Source organism: Piliocolobus tephrosceles, chromosome 8 (assembly GCF_002776525.5).
Source record: "Piliocolobus tephrosceles isolate RC106 chromosome 8, ASM277652v3, whole genome shotgun sequence".
Classification (NCBI taxonomy): Eukaryota; Metazoa; Chordata; class Mammalia; order Primates; family Cercopithecidae; genus Piliocolobus; species Piliocolobus tephrosceles.
This window is the reverse complement of record NC_045441.1, coordinates 100,238,736-100,258,859: the sequence shown is the minus strand read 5'-3', so window position 1 is coordinate 100,258,859 and position 20,124 is coordinate 100,238,736. Positions and strand designations below refer to the sequence as shown.

At 41.2% G+C, this 20,124-nt stretch overlaps 2 pseudogenes; one reads left to right on the top strand and one right to left on the bottom strand.

Annotated features, from left to right (window-relative positions):
- The first annotated feature begins 1,916 nt into the window (after positions 1 to 1,916).
- Positions 1,917 to 2,185, top strand: LOC111520417 (annotated as a pseudogene).
- A 12,939-nt stretch (positions 2,186 to 15,124) lies between these two features.
- On the bottom strand, positions 15,125 to 20,124 carry LOC111520392 (annotated as a pseudogene).

Genomic DNA, 20,124 nt, shown 5'->3' with positions numbered 1-20,124 from the left:
GATTTTGGCTTTTAAGTAAGCTAAAGGTTGTTAATTGGGAGAACGGCCAGAAAAACTTATCCACAGCTTTCGAATCACATGTTGAACAAATCTGGCAACACAAGCGTCAAGCTGCCTTCTGTTTCTAATCATTTTTCTTTCTAATTTAGTTTCTCCCACCCAAAGAAATTATAATTTATTTTCATTGCAGAGTCCATGAAAGATGTCACAAGATGTAAAAGCAATTATTTTCAAGAGGATGAAACTCATATTTGCTGAATATCGCAGTTGGCTTCACCCCAAATGCTAAGCAGTAGCAATACTTCCCCGGATTGAGACAACGTGTTACTGATCTGAGAAGGCTGGCAAAAGTCTTGGCTGAGAAAACCTTTCTTCTCTTCTGTATCTCTAAAATTATTTAAAAATGAACGTGCGTGCATGCACACACACACACACACACACACACACACACACACACAATGCAGCATCTTAATTATGAAAGGTTCTCTAAGACCATACAGGTCAGTGGCTTGGGCCATGAAAGTTTTGAACCCAAGCCATGTTTCAAAATAGACTTCCTTATGGGAGTTTCACTTTTCTTCCTTACGTTTCACTTTTCTTTCCTAAACTTTTCTTTCTTTTCATTCCCAACATCTACTTCTTGCCCCCTTACTCTAACCTTAAGAGAATAACCTCTTTGCTCTTGATTTCCCCTTACATATCCTATGGTTTTCTAAGTTTAGGCATCTGTCCCTGCTTAGAAGTTCCTATAAAATGGTGTAAATCAGGAAATGACCTTTTGTTAACCCTAAAGCCCATATCTTGTAAAACAATAAAATGTTTAAAAAAATTACAAGTATAGAAAAGAACAGAAGTCAGGAACAATGTTGTTTATTCCTTCTTTCTGTTTATCCAAATCTGTTCATCAAGCCTTAGATCACAACCTCCTTTTTCTCTAGGATGTATCACCAGCATCTCCCTTGGACTCTTTCCTCAGAGATTTTACTATGTTTTTATTTCTACTACAGATTTGACATTATCTTATAGTTATGCCAGTTCCTTCTGGGTTTATGTTAATTCCCAGCAGAAATAAGTTTCTTGAGGGCTAATCCTTATCTGTGACCTTGGGCAAGTTTTCTAACCTTTCTTACAAGTATTAGTAAGTAATAGTCATTCATCACGTTGTCATAATAATGAAATACAATGATAGAACTTTCCAGGCCATAGTAATGTGCTCAATAAAATTAAATCCTTTCCCTATTTTCCATCGTTTTGTGATTTTCTCCGTGGTGCCCATTGACATCCAGTGAGAGGCAATATAGAGCACTGATTCAGAATATGGGCTGGAGTTTGATTCTCAGCTTAGCCACTCCCTAAGGAATTTAGGAAGCATACTCAATCTCTTGTCAACATCGAATAATCAAAAGGGTTAGAATCCAGTTTAAAGAGAGTTTATTTAAGCACAAGGTTGAGGATGGCCACTTGGGAAGCACAGATTCCAAAAAATGAAAGTCAGTGTTCGAAAGTGTAGAAGTTTGGGCTCATTTACATAGATAAGTTTGGGGAGCTTCACAGAATTTCAACCGTTTCTATATAAGGCTTTATGTATAGGTACAATAATCTTATTAGTTATGGCAGTATTTTTCCTTTCAGGAAAGGTAATTTTACATTCTACACTGAAGATGTAACAGTCATGGTATCTTTTGTACCATCTGGCCTGAATTAGGTATAGGACAATAAAAGAGGATGATAATCTGTAACAAAGATTAGTGATTGCAAGAAGAGAGGGTCTGGTCTCTGGTCTCTCCTAGTCATTTACAGAACACAAACAATGAGGAACAAAGTTAATCCATAGTGTAAAAAGCAGATTGGCCGGAGAGGCCTGGTGTAGAAGGCACCTTTATGGGAACTGGAACTGCTGATTAAGCTTGATTAAGATGACAACCTCCCGAAAGCACTGAGGCTTCATGGCAGAGCCTATGGGGGAAAACCAGTAGGGAGCCTGGCCGGTATTGGTGAAGTACTGGGGAAGAAGCTGGAGGAAAGGAGCTTTGACAAGGCCTGTGTTGTCCTTGGTCGGTTTCTGGTGCTAAAGAAAGAGGAAGACTTTGCCCAGGTATGGCTGAAGGACACAGGTAGCACCAAAGTCAAGCAGCCCCAGGACTGCTTTGGATACCTTCAAGAGTGGTGTGATACCTTCCTGTGATGCTTTCTGGGGAGCCTTCAATGCCCAGCCCCAGCATTGCATCTCCAGAGTTTGCAGCTGAGTAGGGGACTCCTCCTCTGTCCTCTACAAAGGAAATGATTGCTGTTGTTGTGCTTGCATCCAATGGACTCCAGGGGTGTTTCGGGAGTTTTCTCCCCCAACCATTTCAACATTTTTGCAATTCTAACTCTTGCATGCACCCCCCTTCCTTTTCCTCTGCCAGTTCCCTGGTGACACTAACTTTCCTGATGGATTTCTGGCCCCATCCCTCACCCTTACCTTCACTTCTAGTGTTTCATGCCATTTGGTTCCTTTTCTTCACAGAACAGTCATTGTCCTTGTGAAGATTTTTAGATCAATAAAGTCAGTGGCTACAAAAAAAAAAAAAAAAATCAGAAGTTACAATCACAAGCTACATGACTCAGACCACAGTCACATCTCACCCAAAGCTTAAAGTGTTTTATGGGGTTTCAACAGCGTTTTAACTTTTATTTATCTTCACATTTCTGCCTTTTCATCAAGATCTTTCAAAGAAAGCACTGCAGATGATCTCAATAGTTTTGACTTCTTTTATGTTCAGGAGTTTCATGCTCCGTCACTAGGAGGACTCATTACTAGGATGTTACGTTCCATACTAAGGTGGGATTGGATTTCTTAAGGAAGTCAATATCTGGAAGATCTCAGATATCACAAATATATGTGAAAAGTAACTTGAGCTCTCAGTGTATCCCTGAGGCATGACTGTCCATTGTACTGTCTATTCTCCCAAGTGAAGGCAAAGAGAAATTGACTGTCTTTATCCACAGGAATACTAAAACATGCACTGCATAAATCTATCACAGTAAAAAACTCACCTTCAGCGGGGATGGTAGTCAACAACATATGGCAGTTTGACACTAGCAGATGGCAAGGAATAACTATGTTGTTAATTGCTCTCAGATCCTTTACAAACCTCCATCCTCTGTCATTTGGTTTTTTTTACAGGAAGGATTGGAGTGTTACATAGGCTTCTACAGGGAATAATCAGACCTCTTTTTATATAGTCTAGAACTATAGGTTGTATTCCTTCTAAAGCCTTTGGCTTTAAAGAGTACTGTTTAAGGAAGGGGAACATCACACACTGGGGCCTGTCATGGGGTGGGGAGAGTGGGGAGGGAGCATTAGGAGATATACCTAATATAAATGACGAGTTGATGGGTGCCGCACACCAACATGGCACATGTATACCTATGTAACAAACCTGCATGTTGTGCACACGTACCCTAGAACTTAAAGTATAATTGAAAAAATATATTTACTTAAAAATAAAAAAGTACTGTTTAAGGTTTGGAAGAGGTTTTAATGGGTTTATTTAAATTTTGATTGGGGAAGTCAAGATAATTTTTCCAGTATCAATGAAAGACTTTGACCACTACGAATCAGGTATCACCTTTAACACTTTTTGTAATTGTTTACTGGTCAATAATTCGGTGTCTTCTATGGCAATATAAATTGTAGCTTGTTAATTTAAAAGGATCAGATTCTGAAAAATTCGTGGTGTCTACTAATTCAACTTTGTCTTCTAATTTTAAAAACACTTTACCCTTTTGGGAAAAAGAAATACGGGTATTATATAGTTCTAAGAAATTTCTTCCTATCAAATGGATAGTGGCTTAGAGAATGAAGAGAAAAATACAAGTCTCTTGTAAAGGACCTACTTGAAAAGCTATAGGGTAAGATTTATGTGTCAATACAGGAATATTAGTGACACCCACCATTTAAACGGTTTACTTTAAGGAATGGGACCTTGTAATAAGGTGAGATGTACTACAGATAATGCAGCTCAGTGTCAATAAGAGTTTATGTTTGTTCTTAGTTTCAGATACTTTCTATTTCTCCCAGAATATTAATAAGGAGAAAAGACAAGGTCTCTTTAAGCTCCTTGGAGCACCCCCTTTTCTTTTCTTCCTTTGCCTGTTGTTGTTGCCTCTATTTTAGTTTTCAGCAATCTTTCTTAAGGTGACCAGGGTGTTTTTGCAATAATGACAAAACAGAGGGTTAAATTCATTCTGAGGTTTTTGGGGTACGTTTTGGAGGTTCGGACTGGGTAGATAATTGTTTTAGTTATAAATTCATAATCTTATTAGCCTTATTCTTTTGTTTGGCTTATTTTTCTCTTCTTTAGTTAAGGCATGAGATAATTGATCAGCAAAATTACCCAAATCATGAATGTGAGCAATTGTCCAACTACGGTGTTGTCCTTCTACTGTTAGTCCTAATTCTTCATCTAAGTAACCCATTTATGAAATCGAAATTGAGGAGAGTATCATTTTGATGATTGCCTAATTCTCTTCAGATAATCCTGAATATGGTTTAAATATTTTTTCGAATCTCTCAAAATATGTCATTTCTGACTCGTCTGAATTTTGTTGACATTGTTGTATTTTATTCCAGTAGACCATTCTTTGAAAGGTCAACTGAAGGGATGGCTTGAGCAAAGCCTTCGAAACCTCATGGTCACATTTGTGGTCTTCTGAAAATGTATGAAAGTCCTCCAAGTGGTTCCTCCAATTTGCCTTAGCTCTTCCAATCTTTAGCTTAACTTTCTGATACTAACATGTGAAATACTTAATACAAATTGGAAAAATCAGGGTTGTAAACTTGAATATTTAGTTCAAATTTCCTGACAAAACCAATAGGGTCCTGGTGGGGATGAGGAAACTCCTTAATATGCCTTTAACGTCTACCTTTGATCATGGTTGATAAGTTAAGGCAGGTTCTCCTCTACCAGATACCAGTCATTCACAAAATGGAGCTAAAACAACAGGAGTGGGAAGAAGGGGAAAGGGAAGAAAAGAAGGAAAGGCTGGACAGTGTAGTTCAGATGAGGAAGAGATGGTTAATAAAGAGATGGGGAAGCAGAAGGAGGAGTAAAATAAGATTTGGCAGTTTTGTTGTTGTGTTGTTTTTAACTTATAAATGGTTTTAGAGGGCTTTACGTTTTCTTCCTGTAGAGAAAAAACTTTGTGAGAGCGCTGTTCAGATACTTCTAAGTACCATTAGAAGTAACTCCCTCAATTATTTTGTTTAATTTTAGAAATAGCTTTTTCTAATTGTGCACATAAACAAGCTAATTTAGGTATTTCAAAGATAACCCATTTTGGTCATTATTGTTTGGGGGTCTTCATGGGTTAAGAAAGACAATTTTTCTAGATATTGGCAGGAGGTTGCACCACAAGTATTATACAGGAACCCAGCTGGAATTTCTAAAGGTGGATCTCTCCTTAAAAAGGAAGACTCAGTTTTAGATGGATGATTGCCCATAATTTGGATTCTCTTTTTAAGTCATCAAAGATGAAATGGGAAAGATGTTTTTGATCTGGTATGTTGCTTAATGGGGATTATTCCTTGGGGTGACACCGGGGAATCACTTCTCTCTTCTTACCTGTCTTGGTGAAAGCCAGGAATCCTGGGCACTTAAGGCACTAGAAGATCAGCTCTTCATATGTGCCCACCAGGTTAAGCAAGATTTCCTGTATGTTCTTCTCTGAGAATTCTCTACAGGACCATTGCATGTTATAAGTGATGAGTTCAGACACTCCCACAAGACCTTATTAGCCTAAGATACCTTTTGGCCAGGAGAAACAGTGTCCCTTGTCTTTGATACTTATCTTCATCCTCATAGAAAGCTTTTCTTCCTTCCTTTCTTCTTTCCTTCCTTCCTTCCTACCTTCCTTCCTTCCTTCCTTCTTCTTTCTTTCTCTCTCTCTCTCTTTCCTTCCTTCCTACTTTCTTTCTTTCTTTCTTTTTTTTTTTTTTTTTTGGCAGAGTCTCACTCTGTTTCCCAGATTGTCTCCCAGAGTGCAATGGTGTGATTCAGCTCACTGCAACCTCCGTTTCCCAAGTTCAAGTGATTCTCCTGCCTCGGCCTCTTGATTAGCTGGGATTACAGGCACGTGTTACCACACCCGGCTAATATTATTTATTTTTTGATAAAGATAGAGTTTCATCATGTTGACCAGGCTAGTTTTGAACACCTGACCTTAAGTGATCTGCCTGTCTTGGCCTCCCAAAGAGCTGGGTTTACAAGCCTGAGCCACTGCATCTGGCCATCCTTATAGAAAGCTTTTCTTTTTGGTCACTCAAAAACAAACAAAACAACTTCAGATATGTCAAATGAACCAAGCTTCAGAGTTTAGCCAGGTTTTATTTTTAATGCAAATTTTGCTTAAGCCACATTCACTTCCTCTTTTCAGAGAGAGAAGCTTTCTTTCCCTGACCAAAATTCAAATGAGAGTAAAAGCTGTACAAACATTAATGAGCAGTTACAAATAACATTTAACCTTAGAGAAAAGTGAAAACCACAAATTTGTGAACAGAAGAATATCTAGAGAACAAACAAAAACTCTTACCTTAAAGCAGAGCTTCAATTCCAGCTCCGTCAAGTGTGGAATTGGGTCACTTGAGTAAAGTCTGATTTTCAGTCCAAATCAGGGAGATTCAAAACCTGAGAGGGTCCTCACTGGAGACCCTCTGCTGGCTCCAGTGAAGTCAGGTGAATGAAAACTGTTCATGCTGGTACCAAAATCCTAACTGTGGGCAATGCAGTGGGGAATCAATAGAGGCTTCCTTTAGGTCCTTCCATAGTTGCCAAAATGTCAACTTGAAATAAGCGTCAGAATCTACTTTGATTTGAAGAGAGTTGATTTTGAATTTTGAAGAGAGTTTATTCAAGTACAAAGTTTGAAGATGGCCTCCTGGGAGACACATACTCCAAAGAATGGAAGTCAGCATTTTGAAGTGTAGAAGTTTGAGGTCACTTACATAGATAAGGTTTAGAAAGCTTAACAGAATTTCAATATTTTTCTGTATTTGGCTGAATGTATAGTTATAGTAATCCAATTAGACAAGATAATCTTTTTCTTTTCAGGAAAGGTATATTTAACATTCCACACGGAAGATATAAAATTCAGGAGGTAATTAGTGTTACCTTAACTGAGTTAGGTACTGATAGGGCTTGGTTCTGTGTCCTCACCCAAATCTCATAGTGAATTATAATCCCCATAATCCCCACATATCAAGGGAGGGACCTAGTGGGAAGTGATTGGATCATGGGGGCAGTTTCCCCCATGATGTTCTTGTGATAGTGAGTGAGTTCTCATGAGATCTGATGGTTTTATAAGGGGCTCTTTCCCTTTCACACACACACTCTCTCTTCCTTGCCTGCCACCATGTAAGATGTGCCTTCTTCTCTTCTACCATGATTGTAAGTTTCCTGAGGCCTCCCCAGCCATGTGGAATTGTGAGTCAATTAAACCTGTTTTTATAAATTACCCAGTCTCGGGCAGTTGTTTATAATCAGGGAAAACAGATTAATACAGGTACAGAGAAGGAGGCAGTTAATCTCTCACAAAGATCAGTGATTAGAAGGAGGTCTGGTCTCTTGTCTCTCCTCATGGATTTACAGAAGAACACTGAAGAAGAGAGTTAATCTATAATTTAAGCAGTGGAAGTTACAACTCCATGCTCCATGGCTGAGATCACAGTCACACCTCTCAAGACTTAATGTGTTTTCTGGGGTTCCCAGAGCTTTTAAATTTTATTTATTTTCATATTCTCTATGCCTCATTTTTCTTATCTGAAAAGAAAAGCAAGTAATACTACTACTTGCTTCATGGGCTTGCTGCAAATATTTAAATGACAAAGAGGAGATAAAGCAATTAGACCCTAGCACATGGTGAGTGCTCAAGGAACATTGGCTGCTCTTATTGCAAGGATCAGTGTATAGTAGGCATCTAAAAATACATAAAATAAATTTGAAAAATGTTTATGGCATAGAAGTAGATAAAGTAATCAGAACCTAGCACATGGTGAGTGCTTATTTAAAAGTACAAGTCCTTTTATTTATTTTTATGTATTTATATTTTTGAGATGGGGTCTTGCTATGTTGCCCAGGCTAATCTCCTGGATTCAAGTGATCCTTCTGCCTCAGCCTCTTGTGTAGCTTTGATTACAGGCATATGCAACCATGCCCAGTAGTATGAGTTCTTTTAATAAACAGGTTGAGGTAAACTTGGTCACTATTCGCTACCCAGTGACTGTCTTCTTTTCTACTTATTTTGCCAATCTATCTTACACCTGGATTGTAAATGATCTGCTGCACCAGTTCAAATTGTGTTTAAGTCATAAAAAGGAAAAGTTTGGAAAACTAAAATCAGAAATAATTAGCAAGTGAAATTATAAACACACAGGAAAGGTGTTTAACAAGGGTGAATGAGAGATTCCCAGTGGCATACATCTTATTTAAAATCTTAATTAGAGTTCTGGAAAAGGCAAAGTCATATGCTAAAGTAATGTTAATGTAATTACATTAGAAATGGATGGAAATGTGAATACAGGCTGAGGATCTATATAAAGAAGCCGCGGGCCAGGGCAGTGGCTCCCACCTGTAATCTCAGCACTTTGGTATGTGGAGGCGGGAGGATCACTGGAGGTCAGGAGTCCGAGACCAGCCTGGCCAACATGGTGAAACCTCATCTCTACTAAAATTACAGAAATTAGCCAGGCATGGTGGTGTGTGCCTGTAATCCCAGCTACTCAGGAGGCTGAGGCAGAAGCGTTTGAACCCTGGAGCCAGAGGTTGCAATGAGCCAAGATTGCACCACTGCACTCCAGCCTGGGTGACACAGCAAAGCTCCATCTCAAATAAATAAATAAATAAATAAATAAATAAATAAATAAATAAAATAAAGAAGCCCGTGCACACTGATTGCAATAAGGCAAAAATAAATAAATAAATAAATAAATAGAAAGAAGTTAAAATAAGGCTTTTTTTTTCTTTCCAAAGAGCTCAGAATGTACTATAAACATCTCATTAATCTGTTCAGTGTTTCTAGAAAAGTGAGATAAGGTACTTAATTGAGTCATATTGCTTAAAATTGTTTTAAAAAATTTGTCAGTCTTTTATTTTAAGAAATCAACTAGTTCTATAAAGGATGAATAAGAGAAATCACAGTCCTCAGCCATTTCTCCCTGTCTTCTTTTCCCAAAGGCAACTGCTCTCAAATGCTTTAGCTGATTCTTTGACAGGTCTCTCTATAACTGTAAATAATACTCCTGCATTTCTGTTTATTTTTTCTCACTTTTCGCGATGAGGATTTAGCTCCCTTTCTTGTGTGCCCACCACTACCAAATCTCTGCACACTCCCCATTTCTCCATCCTCCTTAATACAGGGTTACAATTTTGGTCAGATCAAATTATGGTATTAATGGTATTTGCATTATTATAATATGTTTTATATTCAAAATGGAGGGGCTGGGTGTGGTGCCTTATGCCTGTAATCCCAGCACAATGGGAGGCTGAGGAGGGAAGATCACTTGAGCTCAGGAGTGCAAGACCAGCCCTGGCAACACAGTGAGACCCTTGTCTCTATTGCTTAAAAAAAAAGGTAAAAAAAAAAAAAAAAAAAAGAATGAAGGTATGTGGTAAGCCACTATTAGTTTTTATTTGCTAGACATTTTGGGGGATGAGGGGGTGTTCTCTTGAGTTGTATTTGTCTTGTTTTTTGTTTTTTCATCTTGCATTATTTGCTTTCTTTTCTGAGACCAGTAATATCTATCACTATTCAACCCCAGTTCTCCAGCTCATCCCTACATCTTTCAGTATGTTGATTCACATCAGGTATCAGACATCAACTTCATGTTCTAGAAAAAAACCCTACCCAAAATTGTCTGAGTTGTTTTATAGCTAACAATCTCCCTTTACCAACATCCTGTAGACCTCTGCCTCTCCCTTTGTAGATCTCCTTTCTCAAATATTTTCCTATCCTTTTGGTGGAGTACATCCTCTATCCACTAGCTTCCCAAGAAAGAGTATGTGAGAAGTAAAGCTTTTGAGAACCTGCAAGCCTGAAGTATGATTCTTCACTCATACTTGATTTGCAACTTGACTGGCCCATAGAATACTAGGTTGGAAATAATTTTGAAAGCATTGTGTATTAGTCTGTTCTCACACTGCTCATAAAGGCATACCTGAGACTGGGTAATTTATAAAGAAAAAAAGGTTTAATGGACTCACAGATCCACGTGACTGGGGAGGCCTCACAATCATGGTGGAAGGCGAAAAGCATGTATTATATGATAGCAGGCAAGAGAGAATGAAAGTCACGTGAAAGGGAAAACGCCTTATAAAACCATCAGATCTGGTGAGACTTATTCACTACTATAAGAACAGTATGGGGGGGACAGCCTCCATGATTCAATTATCTCCCATCAGGTCCCTCCCACAACACGTGGGAATTATGGGAGCTACTATTCAAGATTAGATTTGGGTGGGGACACAGCCAAACCGTATCACATGGTTTTACTGTCTTCTATCTTCCAGAGTTCCTTTTGGGATGCCTCAACCTTTGTGTGTTGTGTTTTCTGGAAATGTGTAGAATTTTCTCTTTGTGCATTATTCATCGGTATGGGTTTATGCGATGGTTTGAATATGTCCTCTCCAACATTCAGGTGTTGAAACTTAATGGTCAAGGTGATGGTGTTAAGAGATGGTGCCCTTAAGAGATGATTAGGTGATGAGGGCCCATCCCCTTGTGAATGGGATTGGGTACACTGAAAAAGGGGCTTGATGGAGGAAGTCTGTCCTTTTTTGCAGCCCTCACTAGATACCAAACCTGCCAGTGCCTTGATCTTGGATGCCTCCTCAGCCTCCAGTACTAAGAGAAAATAAATTTCTGTTCTTTGTAAAATACCCAGTCTCAGGAATGTTGTTATAGCAGCACAAACAAAATAAGACAGTTTATTTTCGGGTGTTCGGCTGAGGATTTAGGGAGACTTTCTATTTTTTCCTACAGGCTCTTTTTCACTTTCTCATTTTTTTTTTTCGTTTTTATTATGAGACAAGGTCTTGCTCTGTTGCCTAGGATGTGGTATAGTAGTGTGATCTTGGCTCACTGTGGTCTTGACCTTCTGGGCTCAAGTGCCTCAGCATCCTGGGTAGCTGGGACCACAGGCATGTGCCACTACATCTGGCTAATTTATTATTATTATTATTATTTTGTAGAGATGGGGGCTCACTCTGTTGCCCAGGCTGGTCTCGAACTCCTGGACTCAGAAGATCCTCCTGTCTCAGTCTCCCAAAATGCTGGGATTATAGGTGTGAACTGAAAAATTTTTAAATATTTTTCAATTCTGATTTCATGAGTGCATTGTAATAAAAATTCATGACCTTTCTGAAGACATTGAGAGTTTTGTTGCTCTTCCTGCACACTTTCTGTTTTCACTATATATATTTGTTCCTGTTCAGGCATTTCTTGAATCTCTCATGTTTGATTACTTGCTCATATTTAAAAGTAGAGGCTTCAAGAGCTGCTTGGAAACTCTGAGTAAGTGGGTGAGGCTTGATCATGGTGAGATTTCCTGTAGGGTGAGCTGCCGGGGCCCTTTGTTGGGGAAGCCCCGATGTCAACATCCATGTGAGTGTATTTGGATCTTTCTTCTTGGGTCTGATAGATTCCCACCTACAAAAGACTTATTTGGTGTTCTGCATGGAAGTAAATAACTGCTGCCATCATTCTGAGATGAGGAGGAAGTTTTGCATTTAGTAGGCATACATCACTTACTTAATCCTCCTGTTTTTTGTTTATTAAAACACACTCTCTGCTTTACCCTCTTCAAAGAGGAAGACTACTGTCTTCTGGCGGGGTGAAGGAAGGAAGTCACCCAGCATTTGGAGGAAGAGAGGGGCATCTAGGGATATAACTGCTTCTCAAACAGCTTTCAACCAACCTTCTTTCTTCCATCACAGCCCTGCCCTTCTTTTCTAGGAGTAGTTGTGCCTTCAATGCCTGAGCCTTGATTATTTGGTAGTTTAAATTGACTTGGTTCTTGGATTTCCCCAGGAGGAAAAAGAGTTCAATTTTTCATCAGTTTTACCAAGTCCATACCACCTGTTATCTGTTTCGTAGCTTTCAAAAAGTTGGTGCTATTTCTTGTCATGTTCACTGTATCCTTATAGGTTTATGCTTAAAAAACAAAACAATACAAAACCTTTTACCATACCATAGTTGCAGTGCAGTTTAGGAGAGAGTGAAAGTGTGTGTTCAATTAGCCAGCCATTCTTTTGCAATTCTGCTTTTTTTATGGTATGTTTAGAGATTTTTTAAAAAATTTACTTATTTATTTATTTATTTTTTGAGACACTCGTGTGTCGCCCAGGCAGGAGTGCAGTTACTCCATCTCGGCTCACTGCAAGCTCTGCCTCCCAGATTCACGCCATTCTCCTGCCTCAGCCTCCTGAGTAGCTGGGATTACAGGAACCCACCACCACGACCGGCTAATTGTTTTCTATTTTTAGTAGAGGCGGGGTTTCACCGTGTTAGCCAGGATGGTCTCCATCTCCTGACCTTGTGATCCACCCGCCTCGGCCCCCCAAAGTGCTGGGATTACAGGCGTGAGCCACTGCGCCCGGCCGTGTTTAGAGATTTTTTTGCAGTTGCCTTCTTTTGGGAAAACCAAAGGCAGCAGACTCTGGGCATGCTGAACTGGGGCTACTTGCTCCATTTCAGTTCTTAAATTTAGAAGTATGCCTCTGCTTCCCTCGCAGACAGTCCAATTAAAAATAAAAACCTCCAAATCAAGAATCAAGAAACAGTTATGGGACTCTGATCGCAGAAAGCATTTTCAAAAGCAATTAGCATTCAAAAAACTTACCCACTGAAATAGAACAATGGTCTCCCAAGGATGTTCACATTCTAATCCCCAGAACCTGTATGTCAAATTACATGTCAAAGGGGAATTAAAGTAGCAGGTGGAATTAAGGTAGCTAGTCAGCTGACTTTAAAATAGGGAGATTATCCTGGGTCATCTGCTTGGCCTAATGTAGTCACAAGGATCCTTAATTGTGGACGAGGGAGACAGAAGAGTTATTGTCAAAGTTATACGATGTTAGAAAGACTTGACCATCCCTTCCTGGCTTTGAAGATGGAAGGGGAACATGAGCCAAAGAATGTGGATAGCCTCTAGACACTGCACCAGGAAAGGACACAGATTCTCCCATAGAAGCTCCTGAAGGAACCAGCTCTGCTAACAGCATTTTTTGTCGGGGAGAGGGGGATCGATTTTTATGTGGGCTTCTCGCAGTGGTTAGAGTCACTCTTCAGAACAATCTCAGCACAGGAAATGCATCACCGAGACTGCCTAGAAAAGTCTGACCAGTAGCACCTTACTGCTTAAAATACACATATTCACAATAACTGACAAATGATAATGTGCCTCACGCAGGAATGTGTTCTCATTTGCAAATCTCTCAACTGGCTGTAGCACTAAACCCTCCACCAACTCCTTCTATCTCATTCACCTGGAAACCAGTCTCAATCACATCTCCCCATGCCTGGAACCAATTCCTTATTAAATGTCTCCCTAAGCAGGTTGCCTTCTGTAGCGTGGGCCAGACTGCGACTTGGGAATCAAGCTTGGCTTCACAGGTTGCATTTCCATCTTCTTGTGCCTTTAGGATAGGACACTGCAAAGAATCCCACAGTTAGCACTCCACCACTTCCCCACTCTAACGGGGAAAGGAACGTGAGAGAGTCAGAATTCATCCATTTGATTCGTTCACTGAAAAAGGATTCACTTTGGTAGAACTTGTTTGCCTTTGAGACATTTCAGTGAGTTACTTGGGATTCTTTAAAAAGTGGAAGGAAAGGCATCTGAGGGCTATGACACAATCCAGCCACTTCTGGCCACATGTCAGCTTGCTTGTGCCCACTGGACTCGTCAGAGGGAGGCAGGCCCTGCAGTACCCCCAGTACCCTCAAAGCCTCCTCCTGGCAATTCTGGGCAGGGCCGACGTCTGGGCCACATCTAGTCCAAGACTGTCTTTGAAGACCCAATCAAGCTTCTGTCTGAAATTCTACCTTCTTCTGTCCCAGGTGGTTGTGGACACCCCTGCGGGCTTGTACGGAGGATCAGGCACAGTCAAGGGAGGCAGACAGGCTCAGAGCACATTTCCATTTACAGGGAACAGAACACAGGCCCCCGTGTGTCCACGGAGCAATGTGTAAGTTGCAGTGGTGAGTAGAGTAAAACCTCTATGTTGAGCACAGTTATCTCTGGCAAACACAGGGGCCTGCAGTCAGTCCACAATGCTGTGGAACACACCTGAGTACATAGTCAGACATTTGCCCCGTAAACAGTAAATGTGTAACATCAGTTACTTAGAGAGGGCCATCTGTGCTCCAGACATGTGGTTTGCATGAGGAGAATGGCTGCCACTCAAAGTAGCAAAGGCACGCAGGGTTCACCCAAAAAGTTACGGTGTCCGGACTTCACTCTGTTCAATATGGATTTGGTTTTGTGGAATCCAAATGCACTCATTTACTTCACAGCCTTGGATTTGTCTGTTTGGGGATCTATCTATCTATCTATCTATCTATCTATCTATCTATCTATCTAGGTATTTATATCTATATATTTTCTTACCATAACATCAATGCCTTGTCTGAATATCATCATATCATCATTGTTCAAGAGTGGGGGGAAAATCAGACTCTTCATATGAACAGGGCTGCTTGAGGAATGTTCATTTCAGCTGTTTGCCACCTCCATTCAGATTATTCCTATCACAGCTCAGCTGGTGACCCGAAGCTAAGCGACAGGCGCAAGGATCCTGCGGGTCTTCCAGATGGCTGTGTTCACCTCCTACCTGAGAGACTCTTTACACAGAAAATGAGTCACCCCACTCAAAAGGAGTGGGGACAGGGGCAGGGACAGGACATGAGAACCACAGATAACCAAGGTGTTTCTTCCAAGTGGTCAGTTTAAAACAGACAATGACCAGCCATCCATCCCCGAAAAAAAACCAAAAGACAAACCACACCAAAAAAAGATTTATTCAGAATCAAAGACAAAATACGGTGTGAGAGCTAGGCTGGAGGGGCCCTTTCTCAGGATGCATCCCTTCCTCAGTCTCCTATCTCTTTCCTCCTATGTGTGAGGAACAGTGAGACATAAAGACCTGCGGAGCACGTGCTCGGGCTGGAGGCTGATGCTGACCACTTGTGGGCACAGACCAAGGGGCAGAGATGCAGAAAGCTACACATCTATCTGCTACCATGGCTTAGGGCCACCTGCTCACGGAGGTTTCAGAGACAGCCTCCACTCTAGCCTTCACACAAGACATCTCCTTCACACAAGACAGCACATGGCAGCTGTCGCGGAAGTCCAGGGGCCCATCCAGTGCATCAGCAATGAGCATGTTGAACTCTTTAAGGCCATGATCATGGTGGCCCTGGCATACGCACTTCAATGCCCGAGTCACCAGTGAAGCTCCAATGTCTCCTGAGCATCTTCTCTTTGCTGTTGGGCGGTGCACTGCCATGTTCAGGGCTGTCATCTTTCAGCAGCTCCTCCTTACATTCTGCATCCTTGTCCAGGAAGGTCCCTGGGTCCAGCTCTCCCAGGCTGGCTACAGAGCCACTGGGCTGCATCCCCAGGGCTTTGGTGGCTACTCGGTCACCTGGTAGGTCAGAGGGCTCAGGATCAGCGATGCTTGGGGGTCTTGTGATGCTTCTGCTGGGCTCAGACAAGGGGATTCCCTTGGATCCCCTGGTGGGATTGGCGCCGGGGGACTGTCATTTGCTGGGCCGCATTGTGGAGGCAGGAGCTGCTGCTGCTGCATACCTGGTAGGCACTTTATGCTGGGGGAGGAGTTGGAGGCTGGCTCACCACTTCCTCATAAGGAGGAGTTAAGTAGTTTAGCAAAAACCTGAAATAAAAAGGCAGCACTGAGTGATTGAAGGCTTCTCAGCAGGGGTCAGGTTGATTTCATGTTGCCGATGCTGGGCCTGAAGGCAGTGCTTGGCTTGGTGGTGGTGGCCAAATGCAGCAGCAGCTAAGGATGATGATGGTGGTCCACACCAGCCAGAGCTACCAGAGTTCCTAGTAGTAGTTTGCAGCACTGAGACTGTCCACAGCAGTGATCTGTGTCACAGATGTAGCTTTGATTATTGGTATCCATGCAGGCTTCCTTATCCTGTGGGGGTTCAGCCCTGGCTGACAGGGGGCTGGGCAGCACCAGGAGGAGCAGGAGTGCCATGCCACCCAGGAGACTTCTCCTCTCCATCCCCCTCCTGCTCCTGCCCCTCTGCCATGGCACTGCTACCTCCCTCCTCCCTCTCCTCCTCTACCCTCTTCTTCCTTGTTCCTTCTTTTTTCTGCTGACAATTTGACTTCAGCCTAGTAAGGCTAATTTCGGACTTCTGACTGCTAGAACTGTAAGATAATAAATTTGTGTTGTTTCGAGTCACTAAGTTCGTGATAATATGTGAAAGCACCGATAGGAAATGAATATACTCACTATACATTTAAAAAATAAAGTATGATTCATATTAGCTTAAAATCTGAGAACCCAGAAACAAATCCATGCACCTACAGTGAACTCATTTTCCACAAAGGTGCCAAGAACATACATTGGAGAATGGGCAGTCTCTTCAATCAATGGTGCTGGGAGAACTGGGTGCCATATGCAGAAGAATGAAACTAGGTCCCTATCTCTTTCCATATACAAAAATGAAATAAAAATGGATTAAAGACTTAAATCTAAGGCTTCAAACTATGTAACTACTACAAGAAAAAATTGGAGAAACTCTCCAGGACATTGGACTGGGCAAAGATTTCTTGAGTAATACCTCACAAGCATAGGTTACCAAAGCAAAAAGGGACAAATGAGATTTTGTCAAGCTAAAAAGCTTCTGCACAGCGAAAGAAACAATCAGCAAGTCAAGAGACAACCCACAGAATGGGAGAAAATATCTGCAAACTATCCACCTGACAAGTGATTAATAGTTAGTATATATAAGGTATTCAAACAACTCTATGGGAAAAAATCTAATAATCCAATTATAAAATAGGAAAAAGATTTGAATTGACATTTTTCAAAAGAAGACATACAAATGGCAAACAGGCATATGAAAAGGTGTTCAACATCATTGATCATAAAAGAAATGCAAATCAAACTTACAATGAGATATCATCTCACCCCAGTTAAAATGGCTTATATCCAAAAGGCAATAACCTATGGAGAAGATGTAGAGAAAAGCAAACCCTTTGGACACTGTTGGTGGGAATGCAAATTAGTACAACTACCGTGGAGAACAGTTTAGAGGTTCTTCAAAAAACTAAAAATAGAGCTACCATATGATCCAGCAATCATACTGCTGGGTATATAACCCCCCAAAAGGGAAATCAGCGTTATCAAAGAGATATCTACACTCCCATGTTTGTTGCAGCACTGTTCACAATAGCCAAGATTTGGAAGCAACCTAAGTGTCCATCGACAGATGGATGGATAAAGAAAATATGGTACATATACACAATGGAGTACTATGCAACCATAAAAAAGAATTAGATCCTGCCATTTGCAACAACATGGATGAAACTGGAGGTCATTATGTCAAGTGAAAATAAGCCAGGCACAGAAAGACAAACGTTATATGTTCTCACTTATTTGTGAGATGTAAAAACCAAAACAAGCACATAGTGATAGAGAGTAGAAGAATGATTACTAGAGGCTGGGAAGGGTAATAGGGGTTGGTAGAGGGGAAGTGGAGATGATTAATGAGTACAAAAAAAAAAAAGAAATAATGAATAGAGTATAGTATTTGATAACACAACAAGGTGACTATAGTAAAAATAATTTAATTGTTTATTTTAAAATAACTAAGAGTATAACTGAATTATTTGTACAAAGGATAAATGCTTGAGGGAATGGATATCCCATTTACATGGTATGATTATTACACATTGCATGCCTGTTTCAAAACATCACATGTATCCCCATAAATATCTATACCTGCTATGTACCCACAAAAAATTAAAAACTAAAAAAAAATTAAATAAAGAACTCCAAAAAATGTTTGAGGTTTTCAACAGATTGATTACATTAACTCTGCCCTCCAATTCCTTGTCTAGAGGAAGATTATATGGAAGTAATGACAGTGAAGCTTCAGGACTTTTGGTACACAGGTATCAAGAATATTGAAATTGTAGTGTGTCCTAGGTAGAAAGGAGAAGCTAGGTTGCAGCCGAGAAGCATCCCTGGTGAATTGTCCCAAGAGATCTTAGGAGAAAGGTTCCTGAATCTCCAAAACTCCAGTTATTTGTTGTGATTTCTGTTCCTATTCTGAATAAATTCATACCTAATTTTGTTTTGGTAGTTTTGTATTGTTTTTCTTATAGAGAACTCCCCAAGTTGTATCTGCTCTAGGCCCCAAACACTGAGATCCACTCTGCCCTTGCCTTTTTCTTGTTTATTATTTATTTAATTTTTTTTATTGAGATGGGATCTTACCCCTTTACCCAGGCTGGAGTGCAGTGGCACAATCATGGCTCACTGCAGCCTCTGCCTCCCAAGCTCAAGCATCCTCCCATCTCAGCCTTCTGAGTAGCTGGGACTATAGGCATGCGCCACCGCATCCGGTATTTTTGTTTTGAAACAGGCATGCAATGTGTAATAATCATACCATGTAATTTGTGGTATTTTTGGTGGAGATGGGGCTTCACCATGTTGCCCAGGCTAGTTTCAAACTCCTGAGCCTAAGTGATCCATCTGACTTGGCCTCCCAAAGTGGTGGGATTACAGGCGTGAGCTACTGTGCCTAGCTGCATTTTTCTTTTTTAAATGGATGTAGGGGCCGGGCGCGGTGGCTCAAGCCTGTAATCCCAGCACTTTGGGAGGCCGAGACGGGCGGATCACGAGGTCAGGAGATCGAGACCATCCTGGCTAACACGGTGAAACCCCGTCTCTACTAAAAATACATAAACTAGCCGGGCAAGGTAGCGGGCGCCTGTAGTCCCAGCTACTCGGGAGGCTGAGGCAGGAGAATGGCGTAAACCCGGGAGGCGGAGCTTGCAGTGAGCTGAGATCCGGCCACTAAACTCCAGTCCGGACGACAGAGCGAGACTCCGCCTCAATAAATAAATAAATAGATAGATAGATAGATAGATAGATAGATAGATAGATAGATAGATAGATGTAGGCCAGTCTGGTGGCTCACATTGTAACTCCAGCACTTTGGGAGGCTGAGGTGGGAGGATCACTTGAGCCCAGGAGTTTGAGGCTAGCCTGGGCAACAAAGTGAGACCTCCCAATCTCTACAAAAAATGAGAAAAATTAAAGAGGCTTGGTGGCGCATGCCTGTAGTCTCAGCTACTCAGGAGGCTGATGCGGGAGGATCACTTGAGTCTGGGAGGCCGAGGCTGCAGCTAGCCGTGATCGTGCCACTGCATTCCAGCCTGGGCAACAGAACGAGACCCCATTTCGAAAAAAAAGAAAAGACGTAAAACATCATAATATACATGCATATATACATACATAATTATTTTAATCATTAAGAAAGGAAAAAAAAAGTTGCCGTTAACTTTCAAGTAACTAACAAAACACCCCAAACCCAGGCCCTTTTATAATATCAAATCTGCCAGCGAGATTTGAAGTGAAATATATCCGTGTCTGGATGTATTTTAAGAATGTTTGTCAAAATTGTTTCTGATCCTATCACAATCTTAAGACAACAGGACACACTCTAAAGATGGGGATTGGGAAGAGTCATCTGAAAAGAATTTGACACACTAGAATTGAACTGAATTCAATTCAGATAAGCAAACATTAGTTGCATATCTGAGCAAATGGGGCTCTGTGCTTTCTCTGAGGTGGGAGAAGAGGGGTGGCAGGGGAATGACTGATTACAGTTGTTAAGAATAGGTATCCTCAGGCCGGGTGTGGTGGCCCATGCCTGTAATCCCAGCACTTTGGGAGGCTGAGGCGGGTGGGTCACCTGAGGTCAGGAGTTTGAGACCAACCTGGCCAACATAGTAAAACTTGGTGTCTACTAAAAATACAAAAATTAGCCAGGCGTGGTGGCGGGTACCTGTAATCCCAGTTACTTGGGAGGCTGAGGCAG